This window comes from Schistocerca cancellata, chromosome 1 (assembly GCF_023864275.1).
Source record: "Schistocerca cancellata isolate TAMUIC-IGC-003103 chromosome 1, iqSchCanc2.1, whole genome shotgun sequence".
Lineage (NCBI taxonomy): Eukaryota > Metazoa > Arthropoda > Insecta > Orthoptera > Acrididae > Schistocerca > Schistocerca cancellata.
This window is the reverse complement of record NC_064626.1, coordinates 1,145,349,749-1,145,370,500: the sequence shown is the minus strand read 5'-3', so window position 1 is coordinate 1,145,370,500 and position 20,752 is coordinate 1,145,349,749. Positions and strand designations below refer to the sequence as shown.

At 41.9% G+C, this 20,752-nt stretch overlaps 2 non-coding genes across 2 annotated transcripts; one reads left to right on the top strand and one right to left on the bottom strand.

Moving 5' to 3' along the window:
* Positions 1 to 11,598: 11,598 nt before the first annotated feature.
* Trnat-ugu (transfer RNA threonine (anticodon UGU)) lies at positions 11,599 to 11,673 on the bottom strand. Its single transcript has one exon. It is a non-coding gene; the product is annotated as a tRNA-Thr (tRNA).
* Positions 11,674 to 12,184: 511 nt separating this feature from the next.
* Positions 12,185 to 12,259, top strand: Trnat-ugu (transfer RNA threonine (anticodon UGU)). The gene has a single exon. It is a non-coding gene; the product is annotated as a tRNA-Thr (tRNA).
* Positions 12,260 to 20,752: the final 8,493 nt, after the last annotated feature.

Genomic DNA, 20,752 nt, shown 5'->3' with positions numbered 1-20,752 from the left:
CGCGTACAAAGCTTTGGATAAATATGTAGAACAAAAATATTCTATAGGTTACCCGACCATTTTTCCTCAGTCAGTTTCCAGATGGTGCACTACTTTCGGGTTCTAATGGAGTCTAGTAACACACTGATCGCATATGCATACAAAGCAAGCCTAATTTCTTAGGTACCGCCCGGTAGGTATGCAACGCAACTAACGTACAGATAATGCGGTTACGATCTTAACTGGCGAAGGCTACTACGAAAAACAACCGTAGTCTGTGCTTACATATGATACTCTGCTGTAGCCTACAGTAGTTTTACTATTCTGATAATGACCAAACAGAGCTTACTCTGAGTACGCCTCATATTCTCCTATATTATCCTGTGCTAGAAAGAGAGACAGATGTCGGTGAGAAATGAACTGAGTGCATCGTGAAACGAAATGGCAGCGATCGACAGAGCAGCCTCGCAGACGGTGGCAGGTATGCGTGGAATTCTCTTCGGCGCGCTCCCTGGGGGCGCTGACGGCGCAATACGTGTGTGTCGCCGTAATGGAGACGGACGGACGAACGGACACCCGCCCGCCGCCATCTGTCAGCACCGCACTTTGCCGAGTAATGCCCGCATTTGTTGCCGCGGCGGCGGCGAGCCAGATGCCAACTGGCGACCGTCTCCTCCATCTTGCTCCACCAGTGGGGTGGGGGGGGGGGGGGCAGGGGGGCAGGAGGGGGCTGGTGGTGCGTCCTCCTTATCTGCCTCGCGTTTTCCTTCCAGCTCCATCTGGTCACAGCCGCTCGTCTGTTCCCGCTTTAGGTATTACCTACGTGGACATTCCGACCGCGATGTTTCTGGCCGTGGGCCGCAGGCACCGTGATACTTCCGACCTAGTAGGTTGGCACCGTGTGTTTTCCGACTCACTGCTGATTTTGCCAGTCGTTCGTCAGAAGCGGGTGAATTGTCACAGTCCGTCAGGCAGTGACCTCATTGATAGCCTTCGTTTCCGTATAGTTTCATATGCCTAAACTACTTGAGTTCTACTACACAAACACTATAAACGGAGCTGATAAAACCACGGGATACCTCCTAATATCATGTCGGATCTCCTTTCCCCCGGGATAGTGCAGCAGTTTCACGTCTCATGCACCCAACAAGTCGTTGGAAGTTCACTTTAAAAACAATGAGCCATACTGCATCTATTGCCGTCCATAAATTCGGAAGTGTTGGCGGTGCAGGATTTTGCACACGAACTGACTTCCCGATTATGTCCCATAATTGTCCGATGGTATTCATATCGATCAATCCGAATGGCCAAATAATTCGTTCCAATTGTGAAGAATGTTCTTTAAACCAATCACGAACAATTGTGGCCTGGTGACATGACATTATTGTTTGCGAACATGAAGTCCATGAAGGGCTGTAAATGCTCTCCAAAGTGCCGAACATAGCCCTTTCCAGTCAGTGATCGGTTCAGTTGGCGGAGATGACCCAACTCATTCCATGTAAACACAGTCCACTCCAGTTTGGAACCACCACCAGGTTGCACAGTGCCTTAATCACAACTAGAGTCCGCCGGCCGCGGTGGCCGTGCGGTTCTAGGCGCTCCAGTCCGGAGCCGCGCTGCTGCTACGGTCGCAGGTTCGAATTCTGCCTCGGGCATGGGTGTGTGTGATGTCCTTAGGTTAGTTAGGTTTAAGTAGTTCTAAGTTCTAGGGGACTGATGACCACAGCAGTTGAGTCCCATAGTGCTCAGAGCCATTTGAACCATTTGAACAACTAGGGTCCAGGGCTTCTTGGAGTCTGCGCCACACTCGAATCCTACCATCAACTCTTACCAACTGAAACTGGGACTCATTTGACCACGCCGCGGCTTTCCAGTCGTGTAGATTCCAAGCGATACGGTCTTGAGCCTAGGAGAGGCGTTGCGGGCGATGCCGTGCTGTTAGCAAAGGCACTCGCGTCGTTCGTCTGCTGCCATTGCCCATTAACGCCAGATTTCGCCGCACTGTACTAATGGCTACGTCGTAGTATGTCCACATTGATTTCTGCGGTTATTTCATCCAGTGTTGCTTGTCTGTTAGCACTTACAATTCTACAGGAACGCTGCTGCTCCCGACCGTTAAGTGAAAGCCGTCGGCCAGTCTCTTGTCCGTGTTGAGAGGTAATATCCGAAATTTTACATTCCCGGCACACTCTTGACACTATGGATCTATGAATACGATTTACGAAATGGAATGTCTCATGCGTCTACCTCCAACAGCCATTCCCCGTTCCAAGTCTGTTAATTACCATAGTGCGTCCATAATGACGTCGCAAACCTTTTCACATGAATCACTTATGTACAAATGACATCTCCGCCAATGTACTGCCCTTTTATACCTTGTGTACGCGACACTACCTCCCTCTGTATATCTGCATGTAAGTCACTCATGAGAGCCGTCACCTCAGTGTATTACTGTCCGCCCCCCGATAGCTGTGAGTGGTCAGCGCCACAGAATATCAATCCTAAGAGCCCGGGTTCGATTCCCGGCTGGGTCGGAGGTTTTTTATCCGCTCAGGGACGAGGTGTTGTGTTGTCCTAATCATCATCATTTCATCTCCATCGACGCGCAAGTCGCCGAAGTGGCGTCAAATCGAAAGACTTGGCGAACGGTCTACCCGACGGGAGTGTATTACTGCACTTGGTCTCCCGTGATCGTAATCAGAAACAAGCGGGGACGTTACAGAAAACAAGTACAGCGATGACTAACGGAAACGCATCGCACTGTCAATGCTGTCAGGCCAGTTGTGGACGCAGTATCAAGTGGATCGGCGTCTCGTTGCGAAAAATCGTCAGTAGGGCAGTGCGGTGTTATCCGTAATTATGAATAGGTTATGCCTGAGAGCGGAAGACATAGGAAGATGGCGCGGAAGTGGACAGATTTTGGTGGTAAAGAGCTCATATTCAAAGTTGTACAACTTGCCAGAAAAAAAGCAGACTCATTGTAATGACGCCTCTGCAGAAAGCAATCTTCGGGCGATAAAATTGGTAGGGAAGTCAGAAAGAACAGTAAAATACATTTTGAAAGACTTGAGGATAGGGAAGAAAGCGCGGAATAAGTTAAACCTCCAGGAAAACAAAGGCATTCTAGAAAATAAGCACTCACTCGAATATTATGAGCAGAAGAAAGAAATCCAACGTTGAGAAAGCTGCTTATATATTAAAAAACGGAGATAAATTCTTAGGGAAGAAGGAAATATTTAGGAAAATTTTGAAAGAGGTGGGATTTGGTTTTAAAAAATGTAAAAACAAGAGAACGATCCTAACAGAACTTTCCGAAATTATTTCAAAGCATGCGGAATACTCGAGAACAATCAGAAAGAATGAAAATGGATCAAATAAATCAGTGGTGTTCACGTACGAAACGAGGGTGCACAAGCATTATACCACTAAAAAGTGTTGGCAGCACGAAGAAGTTCCGGTTGTAATGATTAATAGCAGCGAAGGCCAATGAGCTATTGTAATTCCCGCAATGGGCTTCATATAGGGAGCGAAGCTACTTTATGATTCGAGATCTAAGTCCCAAGATTATCACGATGATATGAATGCGGGTAGTTATCACAAATAAGTTAAAAGAGAAACTGATTCATAACATCCCAGGTGGTAGTAACACCGTATCATACTATTCAGACAAAAAAAGCCCCCGTTACTGCAACCCGCAAAATGGACGTAACTGAATGGCTCATTCAAAACAAAATCGGTTTTGAACTGAGCTTAACAATAAATGAGCTTTTACAATTGTGGCTTAGCCACAGCCTGTTTTTAAAGTGTAAGGTATGTGGTATTTTCTCAGGCCTCTCATACCGGGTTGGCTCTCTTGCCAATCCACATCATCATCTATATTTTTCTTCTATTCTTAATTTGTTTCTGTTGCCTTTTTATAGCACTATTGTCGTCACGTTATATAATTTTTTTGTAAACAAAAATTCGCTATTTTGCTCTTTGACTAGCGTTTCTAGATTACTGTACTATTTTTCGAAAAATGAAATGAACACATTTAATGCAATATTTTCATTATCAAATTTAATATCATGTTGCTAATGGTCAGATTGTTGTCGAAATTCATTCTTCTGGATTGAATTTAGTCATTTGTATTCCTTTGGTGTCTTGTTGCCCTTTGATTTCGTCGAAAGACAAGAAACATAGCTTACCATCCAGTAACCCACAAATTTTGTGCTCTAATAACAAAACTAAGAAAAAGTTCCCCATTGAACTATCACCTTGTTCAAACGTACCCTGATGTTGAACTTCTAAACATACACATTCCTCATAAATTCTATCCAGTCCCCACTTTGGCGAGGGCCGCAATACATCTCTATCTCAAAAACACTCCTTTGCCATGAACGAATATACATATAATTTTCTGCACAGAAGTACCTACCGACTAAGAACAAAGATAACAACCCATGAAATAGCAGTGTTACCTATCATATATCAGATTGCAGTCCCTCCAAGAAACAGTCAACCCAGTACAAAGTACACTGCTACCCTCTCAACTTTTACTCTACTATGCTAAGACATTCATTTCTCTTTGATGTCTGAGTTTCATTTAACCTATGACGGTGCCTCCCAGTACTCGCACAGCTTCTTCACAACTGTTACTTCTCATTTACTAAGAACATGAGCATTCTTAAAGAGGGCCTCATTCATTTTCTGTTTGATTAATTCTAATCTAAGACAAAGTGCCATATCTAATGCACAGAGAACACAGCATATTCATACAACTCCAAACGATGTTATTGTAATACAAAATAGTGTACCACTCCTTATGCACAGAGAACATGGCATAACCATGCAACTCCAAACGGTACTATGCACTGTAACTTGTTCACTTCTTCACAAAGAATACTAATGCCATGAATTTCAGTTTAACGAGGGAAAATGACTGTATTAAAATAAATGTAGAAGGCATCTCTATAGACTGTGTAAGAAATGCAAAATTTCTAGGAATGAATGTTGATTCTCAGTCGGAATGGTGTGAACTCATAAAGGTACTTTCAAACAGAATGTCATCAGCATGTTATGCCCTTAGAATCCTATCATCAGTGTGTAACATGCAGTGTCTTTTAGTTACATACTATTCATATGTACACTCAATTCTTACCTACGGCATTCTTTTCAGGGCAACAAATGCTCAAAACATGATACACTTTTTTTCAAACACCAGAAAAGAGCCATAAGAATAATAACCAAAAATAGCAGTCGAGCTCATTGTAAAGATCTGTTCAAAACACTGTGGATTTTAACTGCTACTTGTGAATACATTTACCAGTCAGTTGTACACATAAAAAATAACGTTGGTAATTAGTTCACAAACAGCTCTGTCCATGACCTATGTCCACTTACATTTACCAAGAAAAAATAAACATAAAACTCAAAACAACATTTTCTACCTAGGAATAAAACTGTACAATAAATTACCGAAAGAGATTAAAGAAATTGCAAAAATACACCTATTTAGAAAGGTAGCTAAAAAGTACCTCTTATGCAATACATTTTATATATTGAAGGATTACTTAAATAAAACGGAGTAGAGGCGTGATAAAAAAAAGTTACACAAATAAATAACAAAAAGATTATAAAACATCCATCATTCCACATAACACCTTCACTTTATGTTTTTTTCCCTTTTTTTTCCTATTCTAGAAAAACTTACCCTCAAGCTAAGCATAGCACAATACTAACTCCTCTTCCGATTTCTGATCTCAACATCTCACCCATTACAGAGGGATGCTGATTCACTTTTTCAGGATAGCAAATGGGAAGTTGTGGTACAGAAAATGGCCCACAGATCACTGTTGTGTGTGTGTGTGTGTGTGTGTGTGTGTGTGAGTGTGTGTGTGTGTGTGTGTGTGTGTTTGTGTGTAGTGAGTGAAGTGTTACGAAACAACGTGTGTATAGTGTGTGCAGTGACTGATAGTGAGAGATGAGTGAACAGTGTGGCATTACATTATTTAATAAGTTGTTTGCAAAAAACGTATCGTATACCAGGAGTAACTCTAATGATTGTCTCTAACCAGAAGTCTGTAAATGCATATATGTATACGAATTAGCATATTTTAAATTGTTCTATACTTGTAAATACCTTGACATGTCTTATATCCTTGTAAAAAGAGATCTATGGATGAATAAAGCTACTACTGCCCACTACTACTACTTACACTCCCCGTTTCTGTCTGAATAACATCTTAATTTGTATACACTGCTCTTTCTACAACAGAAGCTCATATCTTATTCTAAGAAGGGTTCGATGTGGCTAATGTGGTGGACACCAATCGATTTCCTCAACTGTTTCCATCTCAAACGTGTTTGCACAAACAATTCTCCCTACCATAAATGTACTGTTATACACAGAAAAGAATTTATGAATAAGCCTCTTTTGATTGTTTTACAGTGTGAAAGATATGACTAGTACTTTCTAACCCTCATGATACTCTTGCAGACTAGCCTCTTTGTCGGTACGCTCCATTCACTTGTATCCTGCACCTCCTATTCCACACAATGCCTGACCGCCGAATTCTTTGTGCTGTGGTCGCCTCCATGACGTAAAATATACTACTTCTCTCGTCCCTGAATTGTCCTACGGGTGTCTTGGCAGCCTGCACACTCTAAATTTTAGTGTGAGTGTGTTCTTACTATCTTAATTGTTATGGAACATTTAGATTGATGTAAAGTGTTTAAAATTGATTGTCTCATCCTCTCTTAAACATGACCTCACACCTGTTTTGACGTTCTCATTATTTCTTCTGGTTGAGACTTTTCTCGAGAGTTTTCACTGTTGTTATGTCCAGAATTCCATTTGCTTTCTCTGAGAGAGAGATTTGTCCTCATTGGTATACAGTTATATGTTTTACTAGCCTCTGTTTCCATTCCAACCGCTAGCTAAACCATCATTTTAAAATTTCCTGTGAATTTTATCCAACTCCTTGTTTCCTCTCTGCTGCCTTTCATTTAACCTTTCCTGTTTGTTCTGAAATGTACCTGCTGCTAATCTGCTGCTGATGTGGGATTAGTAACATCTGAGTCTACACCAGCTTTCGGTATCTCCTCGTCTATTATCTCACACTTGTGAAATTGTAATTGATTTGTGGCGTTTTGTAGCTACATTTTGATGTATCCTTCGATCCCCTCAAACCACACATCTGTCTTGTCCAGCAGCTTCCCTTACCTTTTCTTGATGCTCATCCGACTTTGATCTTGTCACAAACCCATAAAATTATTTTGTTCGTGTTACGTGTTTCCGATTCTACCGGTTAATTTCTTCATCTCTTCCTACGATTCCTTTAATTTTTTTCGCGTTTCGGTGATCGATCGCTGTTTTCTTGGTTTCTTGCGCTTCTTTCAGTATGTGGCCTGTCATAGACTCAGATTTCTCTCCTATCTTTCTGTGTTTCCTTTTACATTTCATCTGGATGTCTCTGTATTTCATCTGCCCATTTCTGCGTTTCTTTTATGTTGTTACGTATTTCATCTGTCCATTCCCTTAGCTCATCTCCTCTCTTCTGTGCATCGTTGGAAGCACATCGTAGACGAATTAAATCAGACCATGTCGATGGAATTAGATTAGAAAATGAGACACTAAGACTAATAGATGGATTTTACTATTTGGGTAGCAAAATGAGTGATGATGGCCGAAGTAGACAGGATGTACAATGCAAACTGGCAATTGCCACAAATTGATTTCTGAAAAAGAGCAATTTATTAATATTGAATACAAATTTAAGTATTGTGAAGGCTTTTCTGGATGTATTTATCTAGAGGGTAGCTTGTACAGATGTGAAATGTGGATGATAAACAGTTCAGAAAGTGAAGAGACGCTATTGAAGAATGCTGAAGTTTAAATGGGTACATCGCGTAACTAATGAGGAAATAGCAAATCGAACTGAGGAGCAAAGAAATTTACGGCACAATTTCGCTAAATGAAAGGAAAAGTTGGCAGGAGACATCTTGAAGCATCGAGTTATCGTCAGTTTGGTACTGAAGAGAAGTATGGATGGTAAAAACTGTAGAAGGAGACCAAGACATGAACACAGCCAACAGGTTCACATAAATGTTAGATAAGGTAGTTATTGAAGAGACTTGCATGTTAGAGACCTGTTAGAGACAGAAGAAAAGTTTCAGATACATTGCTATAGTTGAAAACTGACTATATCTGCTTCTAAAAGAAATAATTTCTGGAGGTTTGTGCACATAGTGGTGCTTTTTAGGTGTATTATCATGGTTAACTTATCATGGGTTTTTAAAACATTCCTATTGCTGCCAAATCAACTTAAGCCAGTAGTTTATTTGATTTTTACTTGATTAGCTTTACAACTGAGCCCCTCACTTAACTTTTTTAATATAACTGTCATTTAACTAGTATTGCTAACATTATTTTATTGTTATTACTTTAGAGGAATGTTAATCTTTTCTTAAGATTCTCATATTTTACGTCAATCATGAATGTGTTTCTCTTGCAGGTAATGCAAACGTCTATGACGTCCTGCTGAAACCGATGTCGTGTTGAACTAAAGCTGAGCTTCTTCAGACTCATTAACGGTAAGAATAAGTCATGTGTGTGGCTCTGCTTGAAGATACCTCTAAGTTTCACACTCGAAACAGCGGAGGATGAAATGTTGATGTCCAAGAAGCATGTCTCCAATAGGTCGAAAATTTTATGGATAACATATTTGTGCCGCCACAGCGGTTGATACGTTAACATATACGTAACCCAAAATCTTGATAAAAATTTCCGTTGTGAATGCGTAACACACATACACTGAATCGTCTAAACGGATCTTTATTTTGTATGTGGATGTTGTCAGACATAGGTGATATATAAAACCAAACTGGCATACATCGCTTACTTTCATTCCATCTTGTCAGTATATAGATTTGCACCTATAGATGCAGCTGTAAGTACCTAAGAATAAAAGGACTTTACAGCTGAAACGATTTTATTTCTCAACGTCATACTTCGGGGCAGGGGGGGGGGGGGGCGGCTCACTATATCGAGAAAAAGCTTTCTCTGTCCAAAAGAGCGTAGTGCATTTTTCGTGGTGTGAACTCAAGAAATTTCTCCAGAGACCTGCTCAGGGAACTGGAAATACGAACTACTGTTTCCCTGCATATTTATTCCTTAATGATATTTGACATAAATAATTCATCTCTCTTTCAGTCCAATAGCTCAGTTTGTAAAATAAATACTAGAAATTATGATATTTCCGCCTTACGCAAGACATCCTTTCATAATTTTGTTATTACCCAAACATCATGTTTCAGAACATTTTTTTGTCTAACTTCTTTCTGAAAATTTGTTTTAGATGTTAACCTCTTCTGTATGTTATATGAATTTCTGGGCCACACCAATATTAAAGAGCAATTATTGCATGCCAAATATTTTACATTAAATTACGTTTGGTATACAGTTCAGACATTTGTCACTGAGTTGTGGCATTTTAAGTTGTTAAGTTACGCCAGATTAAAGATTTAAGTCTATGATATTAAATTTGCAAATAACACGATGATGTATTTGTTCAGATACCTCTCATGCTGCTATTGGTTGTGTACGGTGACTTCTTTATATGTAACATACATTCATCAAGTTATCACCTGCAAAACAATGATTTTTGTTCGATTTTTCTGCTTTTCGCTCATTTCACAACGAGAATCGCTATCCACAACGTTATTTAGCATGTTACTTACGGTTTATTTGATGTTATGGTCTTGATTCCCTACTTTATGAAGTGTTACAGTACTTATTTCTTTTGCTGTCGCCATTTCTTGCTGTTACATATTTTATATAATTTATCAGCAAACTACAAGTTGTCTGCCAGAATTTCGCGAGTTGTTACAACTATGTGTGGTGATCACTTGTTTCGTTTAGAGGTTGTTTGGAGAGTGGCTTGTGGTTTAGAAATGTTGTTGGCGTTTGAGATTGTGTTGTGTGTGTGTGTGTGTGTGTGTGTGTGTGTCGCTATCGGTACTTCTGTTCCAATTCTGTCGAGGCATCGATACAGTCTTAGATATTGGTATTGGGAGCCCCCGGTATTGGAACGCCCCTGCTTTTGCAAGCTTCGCTACGCGTGTGGTGGTGATACGAAATGTGTATGAACGGGGAAACTCCACTAGCATATGGACACAGCGGCTTCAAACGAGATTTGCGGCAAGTTCTGCACCGACATCCCGCAAATGCGGAGCGCTCTTTCTCTCTCTCTCTCTCTCTCTCTCCTTTCCCACCAATGAAATACATCAATTAATTTACAGCATAAAGGGGATGCGGATTAAGTAAGCCAAGGGGGATCGAAATGCGAGTGAAACTAACAAAAGGAGCGGATTTAATTCGGAGCTTTTGTCCGCAGTACGGCAGTCAACAATTTGGAGGGCTCGTTCTGAGTAACAAAAGACGTCCGGGCTTCAGCAGTCTCTCGAGTCGCCTTTGGTTCTGGCTCGAGGGCCGAAAGCATTTCCGCGGTAGCTGTTTACTGCGCCTCAGATTCCGGCTGCGAAAAGCGCTGCACGCCCCATTAGTGCGACAGATTTTCGATAGCTTAATACTTTTATTTTGGCTTCACCACGTATATTTTCTTTTTTGGATTATTTTAACATTTTTCTCTCCACTCTCTGACGGAAGAAAGCGGGGCTGCTTTGAGGCTTGTTTATTGTCCTTTTAAGCCACCTCAGATTACAAGTTTTATTTTGAATTTATTACAATTACTCCGTTGAATTTAAAGTGCTTATAAATTACTTTAATGCAAAAGTTAACAAAAAGCATTTTTCCCACCCAAGATTCTTTAAGCAATCGAAAATCCATGTGTAAAACAGATTCGAACATCTGATTATTTTACAAATGAGTTGTTATGAAAAATATTTGTCGTTAAGCGGATGAATACTTTATTGTTGAAGAGGTAAAACCTTAGTTTCGTGTGTTTAGTTTTTGATTGGTCACCTTCAGACTAATGAAGAAGTAAAAGCTAGTTTTCCATATATCGCAACATTTATGACATCATATCTCCTAAAATATGTGTAGTACAATGACAGAATTTGCAGCTGCGTTCAGAGACACATGCTGATACTACAGTATCCACCGCAGGTGGTCAAACAAAATAAGGTCTAGGCACAAAATAAATAAGAGCTTATTTGAATCAATTGAACACAATTTTCCTTCCTAGCAACAAGTCTTGAGGGAAGTCCTGAACAAATTAAGGTTGAACAGTACTTCAGGAGGAACGCCTGGCAATAAGTTGTGATGTAAAAGTTCAGGTATACATGCCGACGTCGCAAGCTGAAGATGAACAGACAGAGAAAGTGTATGAGGATATTGAAAGGGTAATGCAGTATGTAAAGGGGGACGAAAATCTAATAGCCATTGGCGACTGGAATGCAGTTGTAGGGGAAGGAGTAGAAGAAAAGGTTACAGGAGAATATGGTCTTGGGACAAGGAATGAAAGAGGAGAAACTATATAAGACGGTAGTATCTGTTCCCTAAAGAACAATTACCGTGGGTGACCATGCAGCTTAGCTAGAAATGAAATGATAATTAAATGGACACCCTAGCTGCAAACAGGCGTTGATGTACTTCACTGGGGACATGTTGAAAATGTGTGCCCCGACCGGGACTCGAACCCTGGATCTCCTGCTTACATGGCAGACGCTCTATCCATCTGAGCCATCGCAGGCACAGAGGATAGTGCGTTTGCAGGGACTTATCCCTTGCACGCTCCCCGTGAGATCCACATTCCCAACATGTCCACACCACTAAATTCGTAGTGCGCCTAATAGATGTTTTCCCATCATGTAAGCAGGAGATCCCGGGTTCGAGTCCCGGTGGGGCACACATTTTCAACATGTCCCCAATGAAGTACATCAACGCCTGCTGTTTGCAGCTAGGGTGTCCATTTAATTATCATTTCATTTCTAGCTAACCTGCATGGTCATCCACGGTAACTGTTCTTTCGGGATCAGATACTACCGTCATATATAGTTAAAATATGGCTTCCCGGCCATTGACCTACTTGTGCGAACGCACACGCTCTGCCCGAACTCGTAGATTAATCTGCCACGAGTAATGAGTATGATGGGCAAACATCTATTAGGCGCACTACGAATGTAGTGGTGTGGACATGTTGGGAATGTGGAGCTCACGGGGAGCTTGTAAGGGATAAGTGCCTGCAGACGCACTATCCTCTGTGCCGGCGGTGGCTCAGATGGATAGAGCGTCTGCCATGTAAGCAGGAGATCCCGGGTTCGAGTCCCGGTCGGGGCACACATTTTCAACATGTCCCCAATGAAAAACATCAACGCCTGCTGTTTGCAGCTAGAGTGTCCATTTAATTATCATTTCAAAGAGGAGAAAGACTAATTGAGTTCTGTAACAAGTTTCAGCTAGTAATAGCGAATATCCTGTTCAAGAATCACAAGAGGAGGAGGTATACTTGGAAAAGGCCGGGAGATACGGGAAGATTTCAATTAGATTACATCATGGTCAGACAGAGATTCCGAAATCAGACACTGGATTGTAAGGCTTACCCAGGAGCAGATATAGACTCAGATCACAATATAGTAGTGATGAAGAGTAGGCTGAAGTTCAAGACATTAGTCAGGAAGAATCAATACGCAAAGAAGTGGGATACGGAAGTACTAAGGAATGACGAGATACGTTTCAAGTTCTCTAACGCTTAGATACAGCAATAAGGAATAGCGCAGTAGGCAGTACAGTTGAAGAGGAATGGACATCTCTAAAAAGGGCCATCACAGAAGTTTGGAAGGAAAACATAGGTACAAAGAAGGTAGATGCGAAGAAACCATGGGTAACAGAAGAAATACTTCAGTTGATTGATGAAAGGATGAAGTACAAACATGTTCCGGGAAAATCAGGAATACAGAAATACAAGTCGCTGAGGAATGAAATAAATAGGAAGTGCAGGGAAGCTAAGACGAAATGGCTGCAGGAAAAATGTGAAGACATCGAAAAAGATATGATTGTCGGAAGGACAGATTCAGCATACAGGAAAGTCAAAACAACCTTTGGTGACATTAAAAGCAACGGTGGTAACATTAAGAGTGCAACGGGAATTCCACTGTCAAATGCAGAGGAGAGAGCAGATAGGTGGAAAGAATACATTGAAAGCTCTATGAGGGTGAAGATTTGTCTGATGTGATAGAAGAAGAAACAGGAGTCGATTTACAAGAGATAGGGGATCCAGTATTAGAATCGGAATTTAAAAGAGCTTTGGAGGACTTACGGTCAAATAAGGCAGAAGGGATAGATAACATTCTATCAGAATTTCTAAAATCATTGGGGGAAGTGGCAACAAAACGACTATTCACGTTGGTGTGTAGAATATATGAGTCTGGCGATATACCATCTGACTTTCGGAAAAGCATCATCCACACAATTCCGAAGACGGCAAGAACTGACAAGTGCGAGAATTATCGCACAATCAGCTTAACAGCTCATGCATCGAAGCTGCTTGCAAGAATAATATACAGAAGAATGGAAAAGAAAATTGAGAATGCGCTAGGTGACGATCAGTTTGGCTTTAGGAAAAGCGAAGGGACGAGAGAGGCAATTCTGACGTTACGGCTAATAATGGAAGCAAGGCTAAAGAAAAATCAAGACACTTTCATAGGATTTGTCGACCTGGAAAAAGCGTTCGACAATATAAAATTGTGCAATCTGTTCGAGATTCTGAAAAAAGTAGGGGTAAGCTATAGGGAGAGACGGGTCATATGCAATATGTACAACAACCAAGAGAGAATAATAAGAGTGGACGATCAAGAACGAAGTGCTCGTATTAAGAAGGGTGTAAGACAAGGCTGTAGCCTTTCGCCCCTACTCTTCAATCTGTACATCGAGGAAGCAATGATGGAAATAAAAGAAAGGTTCAGGAGTGGAATTAAAATACAAGGTGAAAGGATATCAATGATACGATTCGCTGATGACATTGCTATCCTGAGTGAAAGTGAAGAAGAATTAAATGATCTGCTGAACGGAATGAACAGTCTAATGAGTACATGGTATGGTTTGAGAGTAAATCGGAGAAAGACGAAGGTAATGAGAAGTAGTAGAAATGAGAACAGAGAGAAACTTAACATCAGGATTGATGGTCACGAAGTCAATGAAGTTAAGGAATTCTGATACCTAGGCAGTAAAATAACCAATGACGGACGGAGCAAGGAGGACATCAAAAGTAGACTCGCTATGGCAAAAAAGGCATTTCTGGCCAAGAGAAGTCTACTAATATCAAATACCGGCCTTAATTTGAGGAAGAAATTTCTGAGGATGTACGTCTGGAGTACAGCATTGTATGGTAGTGAAACATGGACTGTGGGAAAACCGGAACAGAAGAGAATCGAAGCATTTGAGATGTGGTGCTATAGACGAATGTTGAAAATTAGGTGGACTGATAAGGTAAGGAATGAGGAGGTTCTACGCAGAATCGGAGAGGAAAGGAATATGTGGAAAACACTGATAAGGAGAAGGGACAGGATGATAGGTCATCTGCTAAGACTTGAGGGAATGACTTGCATGGTACTAGAGGGAGCTGTAGAGGGAAAACTGTAGAGGAAGACAGAGATTGGAATACGTGAAGCAAATAATTGAGGACGTAGGTTGCAAGTGCTACTCTAAGATGAAGAGGTTAGCACAGGAAAGGAATTCGTGGCGGGCCACATCTACATCTACATCTACATCTATACTCCGCGAGCCACCTTACGGTGTATGGCGGAGGGTACTTATTGTACCACTATCTGATCCCCCCTTCCCTGTTCCATTCACGAATTGTGCGTGGGAAGAACGACTGCTTGTAAGTCTCCGTATTTGCTCTAATTTCTCGGATCTTTTCGTTGTGATCATTACGCGAGATATATGTGGGCGGTAGTAATATGTTGCCCATCTCTTCCCGGAATGTGCTCTCTCGTAATTTCGATAATAAACCTCTCCGTATTGCGTAACGCCTTTCTTGAAGTGTCCGCCACTGGAGCTTGTCAGTAGACTGATGACAAAAAAAAAAGTTCTTTGAACTATTGTGGCAGAAAACGTCGTATCAAAATGTCTCAGGACACTAAGTCCAGTTAATGTCTGAACAAAGTAAAATCTTTTTGTCCTAGCACAAACAGTAAAACAGGCAGAAGGCGTGGTAAAGGAAAAAGCAAAAGTTCTGAGATAAAGTTCTTAACGCACTTAATATATAAGCAAAATCCGATGAATCTTCTGGACACATGGAGCATAGAACCCGATTAAAGGTTCTTGACAGTCGTAGGGAAGACAAAGTCCGATTAAAATTCGGGGCACACTAGTGCCACAGTCAATGTTTCGCTACCATACAATGCTGTAGTCCAGACTTACATCCTCAGAAATTTCTTCCTCAAATTAAGGCCGGTATTTGATACTAGTAGACTTCTCTTGGCCAGAAATGCGGGAGAGAATAGTTATAGTCTAAGCTCCGACGGCGAAAGCTTCCAATCCGGTGAAATGTTCAAATGTGCGTGAAATCTTATGGGACTTAACTGATAAGGTCATCAGTCCCTATGTTTACACACTACTCAACGTAAATTATCCTAAGGACAATCCCCCACACCCATGCCCGAGGGAGGACTCGAACCTCCGCCGGGGCCAGCCGCACAGTCCATGACTGCAGCGCCCCAGACCGCCCGGCTAATCCCACGCGGCCCAATCCGGTGAAACCGCATTAAAGACACTCACAGAAATACACTACTGGCCATTAAAATTGCTACACCAAGAAGAAATGCAGATGATAAACGGGTATTCATTGGACAAATAGATTATTCTAGAAATGACGTGATTACATTTTCACGCAATTTGGGTGCATAGATCCTGAGAAATCACTTCTCAGAACAACCATCTCGGGTCGTAATAACGGCCTTGATACGCCTGGGCATTGAGTCAAACAGAGCTTGGATGGCGTGTACAGATACAGCTACCCATGCAGCTTCAACACGATACCACAGTTCATCAAGAGTAGTGACTGGCGTATTGTGACGAGCCAGTTGCTCGGCCACCATTGACCAGACGTTTTCAACTGGTAAGAGATCTGGAGAATGTGCTGGCCAGGGCAACAGTCTAACATTTTCTGTATCCAGAAAGGCCAGTACAGGACCTGCAACATACGGTCGTGCATTATCCTGCTGAAATGTAGGGTTTCGCAGTGATAGAATGAAGCCACGCGTCGTAACACACCTGAAATGTAACGTCAACTGTTAAAAGTGCCGTCAATGAGAACAAGAGGTGACCGAGACGTGTAACCAATGGCACCCCATACCATCACGCCAGGTGATAAACCAGTATGGCGATGACGAATACACGCTTCCAATGTGCGTTCACCGCGATGTCGCCAAACACTGATGCGACCATCATGATACTGTATACAGTCTAACATTCTGCGTAGTGTCTGTTTGTTCTATATCGTGTCTCCCTACCACTTTCGTGCAACGACGCTCTGAGCGTGTTTTTTAGGGAATTGGCAAGTTTGAACCTGGGACCTGTTGCTGGTAAGGAGACGCCAGACCACACTTGGCATGTAAAATTCAGAAGAGTTCAGTGAGACTAGCCATAATATAACCAAATACTTAATGATTTCAGCGGCAGCTCCACTGCACTCCCTGTAAAAGAATCTTAATACTAACTGAATTTAGTGGAAGGGGTTCTAGGCTTTCCTATTTTTAGTTAGCTGGTAAAATAACGTCGAAAAAGCAGTTAAGTTTACCATTGGAAATTTTATTCTACTCACAAAACATTGTTTATAAATTACACTACTGATAAAAGTAAATGTTTTAATACAGGATGGTAAAAACCAACTGAGTTCAACAAAAATGTGAACGAATATTCCCTGAATGGGTTTCCAAGTTCTACAATGAATCGAAGGATGACCTATGCCATATCACATCTATAATCTAGGTTTAAATTAAGTTTCACAAAAGAGAAAACTATCAAAATGGTCTACAGTGACCCTCAATTATCTTTAATTACTTATCTAACTTGTCGTAAATTATAGTGGCTGATGTGGCTTCTCAATAACAATATAACAGAAAAATCGTCGCGTTTCAGAGTTTTACTTCAAGTGGCAAATGTGAACACCATGAGCTTTAATTGACGGTAGACACTAGTATTACGCAAAAAGGGGGTGTAACAGAAGACTTCTGCAGTTCTGAGTGAAGCTTTATGCGCTGTTATGCGGCATCGCGTGCGTTCATTACCTTGTCGGTGTTCGTCAGCGGGCGACGGGCAGCACAGCTCCGCTCACCTCGCCGTCTCGGAAGCAACTCTCCCCTAACTTCTCCTTACTACAATTTACTGAAGTTGGTTTAAAAAAACTATCTGGCTGTGTTTTCATCTGACCAATCAGGGTCTCAATGTTAACCTTAAGCTCCGCCTACAAAAATTCTGTCTATCCAATGAGAAACGTTATACTTTTCGTGGTGGGGCAATGTTTTTAAAGTTTGCAACGTAACAGAGACGCGAAAAAGTCTCACGCTAAAACTTGCAGCTGGTGTGGCCCTTTTCCCGTTATCGTAAGATCTATACTGTTATTCTGGAGGGCTCTATCTTTTAACATGGACTGGGGGGTGGTCCTGACGTAACAGAGACGCGAAAAAGTCTCGCGCTAAAACTTGCGGGTGGTGTGGCCCTTTTTGTGTTATCGTAAGATCTATACTGTTCTTCTGGAGGGCTCTAGCTTTTAACATGGGCTGGGGGGTGGTCCTGACGTAACCAAGACGCGAAAAAGTCTCACGCTAAAACTTGCAGCTGGGGTGGTCCTAGCGGTTAGCTGGCGACGTGGGTGTCCGTCACTTATCGTGGGGCCTTCCAGCTTAACACGGTTCTGCTCTCGGCTTCTGTTCTCGTTTCTCCCCTCAGAACTGCGTCTGTCTCACGCTGGGAAGGTATGACATGCATTTAGGCATTCTTGTGTTAGTCTGTGGTATTCCATTTGCTCACTCGTTACTCGTATTACTTTGGTTAATTTAATGTCACGATTTATTCGGACCTATGTGACATACTTCTGGATTTGCTTATCATGTCAGGGTTTTCATGGAAGGTGTTCGGTTTGCCTGACACCTTACATATCACCACCCTTCGAACTTAATTTTTGCACTGAATTTAGGCAATGATTGAATCGTTGTCTAAGTCAGTCAAAAATTATTCCTTTATCTAAATTTTGTTGCCTACTGTTCAGCCACGTTATTCTGGTTCTATGCTAGTTTGTATTACTAATTTATATTTTTATATTCTTCCACATTATTCTCAAAAATGACAAGAGGAGAATATTTTTATGCTATTATTAATTTTTAGTTATTTTCTTTCTTTATTTAAGTGTGAAGTTTGTTTTTTAAGAAGTTTGTTATCGAAAGTGAGGAGTCTTTCACATCGATTTTCTTAGAAATATATTTTTTTATAAATGTAGTAATTAAGTAAAATCTATTCCTAACACATTTTCTAAATATCATGTGCAAGTAAAATGTTTTTGTTTCTAGACACTCATTTCAACATTGTTACACTAACAAATAAGAGTTATTTCCAAGAATTGCTTTGACAAAGAAATATACATACACGAGTATTGAGATATTATCCTAACAAATGGTACAAATGTTAAAAAAAAGGGAAAACATCCAAAAAGATATTTTTTTTATTCTTTGTTTTTATAAGGAGAAAATAAGTGAAATATAATTATTCTTTTATTTTTATGAGGAGAAAATAAGTGGCATATAGTTTTAGTGTTTATTATGCCTTACTTTTGTTCTTTATATACTGTCCATTTCAGAACTAATGACTTATTTTTATCGATAGTCTATTTTTTACTTAAGTCCGTAGTCAATGACTGTTATTTTGTAGTTTATTAGCTGTCTGGTGTGCTTAACTTATTTAGTTTTTCACACGTTTCTTTTGCACAATTCCATGAGAAGTCCGTTGGAAACTTTCCTCATGTCAGCACGTTGTAGGTGTCGCCACCGGCGCCAACCTTGTGTGAATGCTCTGAAAAGCTAATCAGTTGCATATGACAGCATCTTCTTCCTGTCGGTTAAATTTCGCTTCTGTAGCACGTCATCTTCGTGGTGTAGCAATTTTAATGGCCAGTAGTGTATTATAGATCTGGAGGTCGGTCACAGCATCTGGGCCGCATCTTCTTCTAGATGGCCAGTATGCAGGATTTCGGGAGAGAAACTCGGATTGTGGTGACAGCGAAGCGACGGCTCTTGACTGTAGAAACGCGTCTGCATTCTGTGCGTGGCACACGAAGCCCGTGCACCGGAATAAGTACAAACTTTGGCGCCAGGGTACATTAGGTCCTGCATGCTGTCATGTGGCTGGGGTAGGAATGAAGTCCATGGAGCCAATGACCTCTACAGCTGCAGGAGAGCCAGCTATCTGCGTAACTCTGATGTAATGTTGGTTGCAGGCAGAGTAGGCGTATTCCCGTGATACTGCAGATACTGTCTACGATTTTCTTTTTCTGCGAATAGACCCAGTACCTAGTAATAAAGAAGTAATATATTGAAACGTCATGCCTGAAGCTGAAGTATTACTGACATGAACAGCGAAAAATGTAGAAAGCGATAAACTTTCTTCTTTTCACCATTTTGTGAGGAGCGATGTCAGGGAGAGTGAATTTCAAAAGGGTTTTGATATTTCGCTTCTCATTCTCAGATGCTAGATGATTACAGTTTGGATAATTTGCGCGACATGAGTTACGCTACCTCAAGAAATACAGTTTGTAACTTTAATACCTGACTTATAGTCTTAAAGCATTTAACGTGAGATTCTACCTCTTAATGAGATTATGATGGCATTTATACTTTAAATTCGGTCAATAATAATATGAAATGCTGAAAACGAAATACACTCCTGGAAATGGAAAAAAGAACACATTGACACCGGTGTGTCAGACCCACCATACTTGCTCCGGACACTGCGAGAGGGCTGTACAAGCAATGATCACACGCACAGCGGACACACCAGGAACCGCGGTGTTGGCCGTCGAATGGCGCTAGCTGCGCAGCATTTGTACACTGCCGCCGTCAGTGTCAGCCAGTTTGCCGTGGCATACGGAGCTCCATCGCAGTCTTTAACACTGGTAGCATGCCGCGACAGCGTGGACGTGAACCGTATGTGCAGTTGACGGACTTTGAGCGAGGGCGTATAGTGGGCATGCGGGAGGCCGGGTGGACGTACCGCCGAATTGCTCAACACGTGGGGTGTGAGGTCTCCACAGTACATCGATGTTGTCGCCAGTGGTCGGCGGAAGGTGCACGTGCCTGTCGACCTGGGACCGGACCGCAGCGACGCACGGATGCACGCCAAGACCGTAGGATCCTACGCAGTGCCGTAGGGGACCGCACCGCCACTTCCCAGCAAATTAGGGACACTGTTGCTCCTGGGGTATCGGCGAGGACCATTCGCAACCGTCTCCATGAAGTTGCGCTACGGTCCCGCACACCGTTAGGCCGTCTTCCGCTCACGCCCCAACATCGTGCAGCCCGCCTCCAGTGGTGTCGCGACAGGCGTGAATGGAGGGACGAATGGAGACGTGTCGTCTTCAGCGATGAGAGTCGCTTCTGCCTTGGTGCCAATGATGGTCGTATGCGTGTTTGGCGCCGTGCAGGTGAGCGCCACAATCAGGACTGCATACGACCGAGGCACACAGGGCCAACACCCGGCATCATGGTGTGGGGAGCGATCTCCTACACTGGCCGTACACCACTGGTGATCGTCGAGGGGACACTGAATAGTGCACGGTAC